The sequence below is a fragment of the Palaemon carinicauda genome, chromosome 35, assembly GCF_036898095.1.
Source record: "Palaemon carinicauda isolate YSFRI2023 chromosome 35, ASM3689809v2, whole genome shotgun sequence".
Classification (NCBI taxonomy): Eukaryota; Metazoa; Arthropoda; class Malacostraca; order Decapoda; family Palaemonidae; genus Palaemon; species Palaemon carinicauda.
This window is the reverse complement of record NC_090759.1, coordinates 65,182,587-65,194,599: the sequence shown is the minus strand read 5'-3', so window position 1 is coordinate 65,194,599 and position 12,013 is coordinate 65,182,587. Positions and strand designations below refer to the sequence as shown.

Below are 12,013 nucleotides of genomic sequence, written 5' to 3'. Positions count from 1 at the left end.
GCCATTATCCTCTCCCTTGCCTCTGTCATTCATGAGTAGGCCTTTAACCTTTAAAAGTTCAAGTATAATACGGGTGAATGTGTGAATGGTGGTATAAAACAATGTTAAGCCATCCTAGAAGTGTACAGAATGACTAATGTTGTGGTAGTAGTTTACTGGACTGAGTTCCGTTCACGATTCAACCGTTAAATGTGTAAATTTGGCAGTAACACGTATTCTTGTTTAGTGATTTCCGATTCTTTATATCACAACACAAGCACTGTTACAGCCTTAAAAACACAGATTGTCATAACCAATTAGCCTTTTTCTAGCACGCTTGATTTCTGAATTCCTGAAACATCTTATATATTTTTTTTAAAAGTAATAATACTGAACACACTTTTCTTTATGGAACATAATCATGCTGAGTCTGATGCGTACAATGTAACTGACACGGCGATTGGCGAATCATGAATCAAATTACCTTCATGATCTTCATCATTTACTTAACATCTGGCCTGATAACCATCAGGCAGTTCAAAATTAACACCAAAAAACTTTGCTAGAATGAACTATGCAATACGAAAGTCTGTGCTTTATATGTTAATCAGAGCTCTGAAAAAACAGTAGTATGCTATGTAATTTTGCGATATTTAAAACTTAGATTGATAAAATTTTAACCGATTAATAGCAAAAATTAAATTTTCAACCAAGTTTTAATTCACAAATTTGAAAATATCTTGGTATATTGATGAATATAGCATTTCCGTTACCGTACAGAGCCAGGCAGTGTAACCACGCCGTCACAACATTGGTAATGATGATTTCCAAAAAAAAAAAAGTATAATGTGGCAAGATTCCCCACCTTCTTTCATAGCTCAGGACGAACTGAATCCGGAGTATTAAAATAAATCAATAAAACAAAGGTAGACTGACCTAAATAAATAAACAAGCTCCAGAAAAGGAATAATCATGAACACACAAGTCCCTCATAGGCTGACAAGAGAATTCACCTCCTGGAAGTACACAAGGCATGAGGTTACGACAAAAAAAAACCAACAATAAAGAGCTATTGGGTCTGCCTCAAACTTTTTAGCTCCCACTGTACTTCACTTTAACAATATTCCCTCCAATCCTTACAATCCTAACTCACCCCCTCCCCTCCCCCACCTCTCATATCCCCTAAGCTGTAGCTGTACCTCCATTTACTTTTTGAGGTTGTTATACAGGGTTACAAAGAAATTCAATTATGTTTATGGGTCATCACTCCCGGTATAAATGAGTAATGGTGAACAAACCTACACACACACACACACACACATATATATATATATATATATATATATATATATATATATATATATATATATATATATATATATATATATATATACATATAAATATATATATATATATATATATATATATATATAAATATAAAGTATATATATATATATATATATATATATATATATATATATATATATATAAATATATATATATATATAAATATAAAGTATATATATATATATATATATATATATATATATATATATATATATATATATATATATATACATATATATATTGTCTTTCATGCTGTATTTATCTAATAAAGTATATATATATATATATATATATATATATATATATATATATATATATATATATATATATATATATATATATATATATATATATATATATATATATAATGTCTGTCTATTGTCTCTCATGCTGTATTTATCCTGCCCATGTCGATTTCTTTTTCTTACATGTCAGAATATCCGCTACTTTAGTTTACTCTCGTATGTGTTGCTCCTTTACTCTCTTATTCTCTGTTAGTGTTAATCCCGCCGTAATTCTTTCCATTGCTCTGAGCTGTAACTAGCTTATGTTCTAAGTAAGGCTTCAAGTTTCCGATGCATAACTTAATAGTGATAGGACCATCTGATTAAATATTGTTCTTTTTAAAGTTACATTTTCTCTCTTGATTTGCAATTGTGTATCGATTAGTATATTTCTACAATGCATCGATCATATTAATTATTAACTCGTCACATGATCACGTACAGTATTTCAATAGCTTCTCTCTTTAAAGGTTAAAAGTCACCCACGAAAGGCAGAAAGAGGCAAGGGACAGCACAATGCCCTATAGACTGAGCACATACTTTACTTTTACTCTAAGTGCTGCTTTTCAGGTCCTAAACTACAGGGGAACCCTACTCTTCACAGTCATATTCCTATAGGCATTGGGCATTTCACATCGCATATTGCTCGTTTATAGTCAGAGGCACTTACATAAAGGAACGTCTTCAGTTTCCTCTAGAATACCTGTATCTTCAGGCTTTCGTATGCCTAGTGGGAGCTTATTGTATAGTCTTGGGGCTGTGTATTTGAAAGCTCTAGAACCTACAGTCGACAACATATCTTGGCTCCAATAATTTGAAACCATCTGTAACTATTTTTATGTCAACACGATTTTTTGGCAGCACAATATGTAGCAATTTTCAGATATTTTGGACGTCTGGTTTTGATTACTTAACAGGTTATTGTACATAATTCAAACTCAGTTCTTACTTTAATAGGCAGCCAGTGTAAATCAATTACCTACGGGCTGCAATGTTGCAAAAGCCCGTGTCTGGCCAAAAGGGTCAAGCAATCTTCAACAACAACAAAATCAATTAGCATAGGAGTGATCCTTTCTCGGTGTGGGACACCTTTTATCAGTCTTGCTCTTCTGTTTACTATCTTTTGTAATTTCTTAAATTGTACTTTTGGTAAATGGAGTTACAGCAGTCAACCATATGGTAAGCTAACACATATAAGAAATCTATATCAAAATAATTTACTGAATAGGTTATTAAAGTAAATTATTCTAATACCTCGATGGTAAAAGTACAACGAATGATATTGGAATTCCAGTTTCCGAGACAACTGCTCTGGTCACCGTGACTAATTGCTCTATGTGGTTGTTAACGAGACAATACATTTATAAACAAACAAGTCACAATCGCTAGAAATTGGGTCGTTATAAGCCACAGGATGTAGGGAATTGAGGAAAAAAAACCAATTAGTTGAGAAGCAGTGCTAATATGTACTGTAACTGCAAAATTTGTGGGCTACCAAGGAGTGTTAATATTGACTAGTCGGCTACCACAATTGGTAGTCTTAACGTTGTTGATTTCCATTTTAAGAGAATAAACAATGTAGTAAAAACTGTTGGTTATCATCTCAGAAACATTGCTTTTACAAAAAAAAAAAAAAAGTACCAGGATGAAAATTCTGTAAAGAAACTTACGATAAACTGTGTTATTACCAGGATTGACAACTGCAACTCTTATTACAATTTACCAAAATTACAAGTTAAGAAATTTCAAAACATAGCCTAATAAACAGAGGAGCAAGACTGATAAAAGGTGTCCCACTTAGAGGAAGGATCACCCCTATACTAACTGATTTGCACTGGTTGCCGATTAAATCGAGAACTGAATTGAAAATATGTGCAATAACCCACCAAGTTATCAGAACCGGTAGTCCAAAATACTTAAGAGAATTGCTACATATAGCGAAGCCAACAACAACGAGAAGTTACACATGGTTTCAAGCTATTAAAACCTAGATACAGTACTGTAATGTCTACTGTAGGCTCCAGAGCCTTTAAATATGCGGCCCCGGGATTATACAATAAGCTTCCACGAAACATCTGAATGGTTTGAAGAGATTAGAGCTTTCAAGGGAAAACTGAAGACTTTCTTATTTTGTGAGTTGTTTGACAGTAACGATTTAACAGAAAATGAGCAAGATGTGATATGCAATGTTGAATACTCTGAACGAACAAGATAAAATGACAGTGGAGGCCCTGTAGAGAGTGGGGTTCCCCTGCTGTATTATTATTATTATTATTATTATTATTATTATTATTATTATTATTATTATTATTATTATTATTAGCCAAGCTACAACCCTAGTTGGAAAAGCAAGATGCTATAAACCCAAGGGCTCCAACAGGGAAAAATAACCCAGTGAGGAAAGGAAATAAGGAAATAAATAAATCATGAGAATAAATTAACAATATATCATTCTAAAAACAGTAACAGCGTCAAAAACAGATATGTCCTATATAAACTATTAACAACGTCAAAAACATATGTGTCATATATAAACTATAAAAAGACTCATGTCAGCCTGGTCAACATAAAAACATTTGCTCCAACTTTGAACTTTTGAAGTTCTACTGATTCAACTACCCGATTAGGAAGAACATTCCACAACTTGGTAACAGCTGGAATAAAACTTCTAGAATACTGTGTAGAATTGAGCCTCAAGATAGAGAAGGCCTGGCTATTAGAATTAACTGCCTGCCTAGTATTACGAACAGGATATAATTGTCCAGGGAGATCTGAATGTAAAGGATGGTCAGAGTTATGAAAAATCTTATGCAACATGCATAATGAACTAACTGAATGACGGTGCCAAAGATTAATATCTAGATCAGGAATAAGAAATTTAATAGACTGTAAGTTTCTGTCCAACAAATTAAGATGAGAATCAGCAGCTGAACACCAGACAGGAGAACAATACTCAAAACAAGGTAGAATGAAAGAATTAAAACACTTCTTCAGAATAGATTGATCACCGAAAATCTTGTAAGACTTTCTCAATAAGCCTATTTTTTGTGCAATTGAAGAAGACACAGACCTAATGTGCTTCTCAAAAGTAAATTTGCTGTCAAGAATCACACCTAAAATTTCAAAAGAGTCATACAAATTTAAAGAAACATTATCAATACTGAGATCCGGATGTTGAGGAGCCACCATCCTTGACCTACTTACAATCATACTTTGAGTTTTGCTAGGATTCAACTTCATACCCCATAATTTGCACCATGCACTAATTTTAGCTAAATCTCTATTAAAGGCCTTGGAGGTCTACATTCAGGGGATGGAATTTCAAAAGAGTCATACAAATTTAAAGAAACATTATCAATACTGAGATCCGGATGTTGAGGAGCCACCATCCTTGACCTACTTACAATCATACTTTGAGTTTTGCTAGGATTCAACTTCATACCCCATAATTTGCACCATGCACTAATTTTAGCTAAATCTCTATTAAAGGCCTTGGAGGTCTACATTCAGGGGATGGAATTGATGCAAAGAGAGTAGCATCATCTGCAAATGCAACAAACTTGTTTTCTAGGCCAAACCACTATCATGTGTATATACAGTAGTATGAAAAGTAATGGGCCAAGAACACTACCCTGTGCAACACCAGATATCACATTCCTATACTCACTATGGTGCCCATCAACAACAACTCTTTGAGATTTTTTACTTAAAAAATCAATAATAATGCTAAGAAACGACCCACCCACTCCCAACTGTTTGAGTTTGAAAACAAGGACCTCATGATTAACACGGTCAATGGCAGCACTAAAATCAAGGCCAATCATACGAACTTCCTGACCACAATCAAGGGATTTCTGTACAGCATTGGAGATTGTAAGAAGGGCATCACATGCTCCAAGGCCTTTACGAAAACCAAATTGTAAACTAGGGAGTAGATGATTACCTTCAGCAAACCTATTAAGACGTTAAAAAACTTTAGATATGGGAGTTATGGAAATTGGGCGGTAATCAGTGGGACTTGAGCTACCACAAACACATTTACATAGAGGAGTAACATATCAATTCTCCAAAAAGTGCTAAAAGCTCCTCTTCTTGCTAACTTGCGCAAAATTACAGATAACTTTGGAGTTAAGAAATCTGCTGTCTTTATAAAAAACAATGGAAAAATACCATTTGGGTCTACACCTCCATAAGCATCACGGTCCATCAACAGAACTTTAATCTCACGAGATCGAAAAGCTAAACTAGTTAGTTTAGCCTTAGGAAAACAGGAATGAGGAAGTTCAAGTTTTTCATTACTCTGTTTACTGTCAAAAACATCAGCCAAAAGGGTTGCCTTTTCCTTTGGACAGTGAGTGACTGAGCTATCTGGCTTAAGTAAAGGAGGAACTGTTGCATCTACACCAAATAGTGCAGATTTAAGAGTAGACCACCATTTATGTTCCTGAGTTGTACCAGAAAGGGTTTCTTTTATGGTTAAATTGTACCGTGGAACCGTTAAAGCAGCCTTCAAAGTAAAAGTAAAAAGTAAAGGTCGTTCACCATGTCAATATTGATTGATTTCATTACGTGATCATATACACTGGGTTTCTACCTTTACCCATTTAGTAATGTTGTCCCTCTCACTAATATAAACTGATGCCAAGCTATTAAAACTTCCCAACAAGCCAATTTATCTGCAGCCTACTTAGAAAAAAAAACCTCATTATTTGCAAGTCTCCATTTCGGATTTTAGTATAAGCGAAGTCGTATAAGGAATATTCCTATAACTATCATAACTGTAAACCCAAAGACTAACCTGAGGAAGTCACTAAGAAACAGAGAACATTGTAAACTATAATCATAAAAGGCCTCTATGTACCGATGGCCGCTATGTGGCATTATTATTAATAAAATTAATAATAATGATTACTTCTTTTCCATTCAAATAAAGACAGAACAAATTGAGCTTAAACACTGGTCAGATGCACCAATCGCACCAGGGAAGGACAGTGTCCAAAACACTCTGAAGTTATTAGTTTTTGATAAAAATGTTTAGGCTTTTGTGTTTTTATTATGTAGTTTCATTACATTTATATAGGTTTTCTATTTTTACTTACAATGAATATTTCATCTCCCTACTTGTAATTTGTCAATGAGGGATCAAATAGTGAATACAGTGAAAGTGTGTAACTATCACCTGAGAAACGTAGCATTTTAGAAAATATTTAACAGAGGACAGTACAAAAACTTTAGTGATGAGTCAGGTAATATCAAGGCTTGATTATTGCAATTCTTTGTACTATAAATTGCCCAATACACTACTAAGAAAACTTCAAAATGTGCAAAACCGGGTGGTTAGACTGATAAAAGGCATTAAAATTTCGGGAGAGAATAACTCCTGCACTGATCGATCTACATTGGTTACCTGTTAAGGCTAGAATTGAATTTAAGATTTGTTTGTTGACTCCCAAGGCACTTACAAGTGATAAGCCTAAATATCTTTGTGATTGCTTGGTCCCCTACCCTCAAGCTACTAGCACTGCTGTAAGAGTTATACATGCTGATGACCCATATAGACTATTCGAAATTAGTGTGAATCATGCAATAGGCGGAAGAACTTTTTGTTATGCTGCACCGAGACTCTTCAACGACCTTCCACTTGATGTCAAGAATAGCAAAAATGTGGCAGCTTTCAAGAAAAACCTGAAGACTTATCTCTTTGGAAAGTGTTATAATAGCAATCTGAAAACTATTAAGCCTGAATACAAATACTAGCAAATAACTGAAAAGATACAGAGCAAAATATAAACTAGAAAGAAATTATTTTCTCACATCAAGGCCCGCCTGAACAGACTCTTAGTGTCTGATAGAGGGCGAGAAATAAACCCCTAAAAGTAAAAGTAAGTAGTAGCCTTGTTGGTACAAGCCTAAGCATTGGTACATAGGAGTCAGAGAGTTATTGGGTCCTTTGACTGTCCAGACAATACTACATTGGATCCTTCTTTTTGGTTACGGCTCATTTTTCCTTTGCCTACACATAGCCTACACTGAATAGTCTGGCCTATTCCTTACATATTCTACTCTCCCCTCATACGCTTGACAACACTGAGATTACCAAACAATTCCTCCTCGCTCAAGGGGTTAACTACTGCAATGTAATTATTCAGTGGCTACTTTCCTCTTGGTAAGGGTAGAAGAGAGACTTTAGCTATGGTAAACAACTCTTCTAGGAGAAGGACACTCCCAAAATCAAACCATTGTTCTCTGGTCTTGGATAATGCCATACCCTCTATACCATGGTCTGTCACTGTCTTAGGGTAGAGTTCTATTACTTGAGGGTACACTCGGACACACAAATCTATCTTATTTATCCTCCACTTATTTCTTTTTAAAGTTTATAAATGAAATATTTATTTCAATGTTACTGTTCTTGAAATATTTGGTAAATATATGATACTTTAACTACCAGCGAAACTGGAATTCACTATAAGAAATGGACGAGTGCTGGCTAGTTGGGTATTTTTCTCTATATTTTTAATAGGGGCTGGGGCATAATAACTTATGTATCAGTTGATTAAGATGTGAAGTATGTTTTTCACTCTAGGTCCATAGTTTACATCTGAGAGACTGAAGGGGACCTTGTGCCTATGGTTGGTGCCAATCGGCTTTGGGTGCTCTCTGTGCATTTACAATGATGTATTTGTCAGGGTTTTTTTTACCATCTTCCCCTTCAGTTTCAACTTAACCAACAGCACATAAAGACATCTCCTAGAGGGAACTTGGGGGAAGTACATCAATCTATTTCAAAATTAATAGTGTAATTTCCTTTATGTCACCAATTGATTATGATGGAAATGCTCTCTATTGTTACTCATGTGACGTTAGAAAATAGCCGCGAAATAATGCCTCAAGGGTCAGATTCTGACTTAATTTTTTCAAAAAGACCATCACATTTCTACTGCAATGCTTCTGTTAAGAAAGATTGCCAAGAAAAAAAAAACACATTGGTGTCAATCATAAAATTGAGGAATTATTTGTGATTTACTTTTTCATGATGTATTTATTTGTGGTTTACTTATCATAATGTAAGGGTTAATTTGTGATTTACTTTTAGTTTGTGACCTGGGAAGGGGGTCCTGCCAGTGGTTGTGACCTGGGAAGGGTGGACCGGTGGCTTACCCACCTCCTGGCTAGTGGTTGTGACCAGGGAAGGGGGGTCCGGGGGGTTTGGCTCTCGGACTAGGGGTTGTGACCTGGGAACTACTCGGTTAGGTAAGGTTAGGTTAGGTGGGTTTGTTAGGTTCTGTACCATTTTACAAATCTCAAAAGTGATAAATAATTACGTTTTGGCCTGTTTATATATCGTTTCCCCAGTATGTTTTCCCCACCCAAAACCCCGAGTTCCCACTGGGGGTCCCCCATTATCGTAGGATATAGATATATATATTTCTGAAACTATTCATTTGCGACGGGAACGAGTGTCATTTTCGAAGAGAGCGGAATTTTTTCTATAGAAGAAAGTAGTTTTTTTTTCCTAGGTTACATTGCCCTGTAATACAGTAAAATAATACCGATAACCCGTTAATTATTTTCTTTTAGTTTCCTTATTTCCCTTCCTCACTGGGCTATTTTCCCTGTTGGAGCCATGGGGCTAGTAAGTCTAGGGGTAAGGGTAGAATTACACATTGGAGACAAAAATTGTGATCAATGTTTGAAGTATCCGAACACTTACATTGAAAGTGGAGGTCATCATAGGTCTAATGCTGTCAGTTGCGGGTCGGCAGCCTTCAATGAAGGATTGCCTACAATATGCGAAGTTGAGGTAGGCCACTGGTAATTGTGTAACCTACTACTTGGCAAATGTTTGAGTAGAGACCTTAACGAGTAATAGAATAATCAAGCACTTTCAGTAAACGATTAAACAAAATCACAATGCAATCGGACAACACACCAATTTGAAAGACCGGCGGTAAGACTCAAACTGATTCCTCTGAGAACAAGTTTAAGGAACTAAATGCTGCCAACCAAAAATAAAAGACGACAATTGCCTGTTAGCAGAAGGATAACTTGAAATGCGTTTTTTATAATATGAATTGCAAATAAGCATATTAAAAAATGTTCATTAATCTATACAATTTTTAACTTCAAATTAAACTCATTTTTTTTCAATGCCACAAATAAACCTCTGTTACCTACTTTAGACATAGGTTGGTACCTCTACAAAGTCCAACCTAAAAGGATGATATATTCGATTACAACCGGAAGAGAGGACTACGATAAAATTTGGTATCAAGAAAATACGAAGATTTATTGTATTTTATTATATATCAAAATCCTTATCGCAAAATTTTCAAAAAAATAAACATCTTCCACCCAAGTTTTAGGAATTGATGTTTACGGAACGGGGTGTCAAATTAAGTTCATTCCACAATACTAGGTAATTAAGAAAAACAAAATTATCCACATCTGCAGGGGGTCAAGAAAATGACTAAAAACTTCTCGGGTGGTATCCAGAGGAATACGGACTTGACCCAGTTTTAAGGGGCCCATACACGTTCAAAAAAAGCGTCAACATTTTGCATCAAAATTTTGACTTGTAACATTGATACAAAATTTTGATGCATAATTTTAGCTACGGACTAATATTGGTTGATTGCACGTTACAGTTTCCACGTCATATTTATACGTCTGCATGTATTTATATAGGATTAAATTTAGTTAGTATTTATCTATCAATTGAAAATTTAATGAATTATCACTAGAAACGTAAGCTATATTAGCGAAACAGAAAAGATAATGATTATTATTATTACTACTACGTGCAAGCTACAACCCTAGTAAGGCATTCTATTCTCTCCAACATGGCATATAGTTAATCAACGATGATTATTTGTATGCGATAAAAGAATTATAAATTGTAACATCTCATCTTACACAAGAGCATAAGTATAGAGAGATATGACTACCACTGCCCACTGTAGGTTGCACAATATAAAGTTCACTTTTGCAAGACTCCCGAATCGCTTCCGGACTATTAATTAACCACCTACTAACCCAGCTTGAATAGTACCAACGTCTGCTTGGGTCAAATAAAAATAAAACATGTGAAAATAATGATAAATAATTCTTTCCAATACCCCTTAATAATGAATCGGGTAGCTCTAAGGAGATACGATAACATTGCTGTAATATTCATAATTTTACTGCTGAATCAAGTATGTAATCATACTAGTTCTACAAACTGACACGAACCTTCTTTTATTAAAAACTTTATTTACCTCTTCAAATGTCAACAAATTCTGTTCATTGGCAGCAACAAAAATAAGTTTAATGTGATGTGCCATTCACATAAAATTTCGGCGAATTTTGACAATTCCTGTATATTGAAACCATCCTTGGCCCATCTTGTCCAAATTTGCCTGTAACATTCTTCTCCCTTCTATACATTAAAACTGAACATTGTAAATAGACACAATGGGGGAATATAAACTTTTTTTTTTTCGAAAATTTGGAAGATTTGACCCATATTTTGTTGTTTTGCCAGGAATATAGAAAAGAAAGGAATGGATTAATTGAGCTTCAGCAACCCTACGAGGAAGATCTAAGAAAAATAAAATGATCATTTTCATTCAGTGAAACAAATTTACAAAAGAAAAGAGAAATATTAAACCTGGCGTGGAGGAACAGACAAAACAGTATAAGATAAAATATAGAGGCGCCGTTGCAAAGACTATGTCTCACCCTAAAATTAATATTTAAAGAAAAATCTAAAACCCTACCTGTTCTTCCATCTTGCTTTCCGCACTTTTAGCTTTTACTTCATTATGCAACTGCTGGATTTTTTTCCACGCATCTCAGCGTTGAATGACCTCCCTGGCACACGAGAGAAAAAAAGATTCATTACTGATTGTTTATTCTTGCTTTAAATAGTCTAGTTCTGCGTTCCGCAGACCCCCCTGTTATTTTTATACACAATTAATTTAAGCTCAACCCTTTATTGAAAATCTTAAAATGCGAATTTTTAAATAAATTAATGTTTTGGGTATTATTCCTTGTTAAATTAATTCTTGTGCCCAATCTAAAAATTCTATTATATCTATGTCAACGCCGCGTTTTGTTTTATGATTGGTATTTGGGCAACCAATAGAATGTCTTTTCACGTGTTGTTGTTGTTGTCAATTTGTACATTCAGCCCACTAAAAGATTGAAAGTTCGCAAAAAAGAATGGTTTTAATAAAAAATTGTCATTTGCCAAACATTGGAAGTAGTTTGTTTTTAAGGATTAAAATGACAAAATTGATAAATAGAATTTCATTACGAAATGGTTAGAGTTGAAATTCAAAGATGTACTCTAATTTAATTGACATATAATGAAAAGTACAGTCAATAGATATTTTATATCATATGTATTTCAATTCATT

The 12,013-nt window shown here is 34.5% G+C and overlaps 1 long non-coding RNA gene across 1 annotated transcript in view; it reads right to left on the bottom strand.

Moving 5' to 3' along the window:
* Nucleotides 1-9,542, bottom strand: part of LOC137627815 (uncharacterized) — a 186,087-nt gene extending 176,545 nt beyond the window's left edge. Inside the window, exon 1 of the long non-coding RNA XR_011041227.1 lies at nucleotides 9,325-9,542. This is a non-coding gene — a long non-coding RNA (uncharacterized lncRNA). The remainder of the gene's footprint in view (nucleotides 1-9,324) is intronic.
* Nucleotides 9,543-12,013: the final 2,471 nt, after the last annotated feature.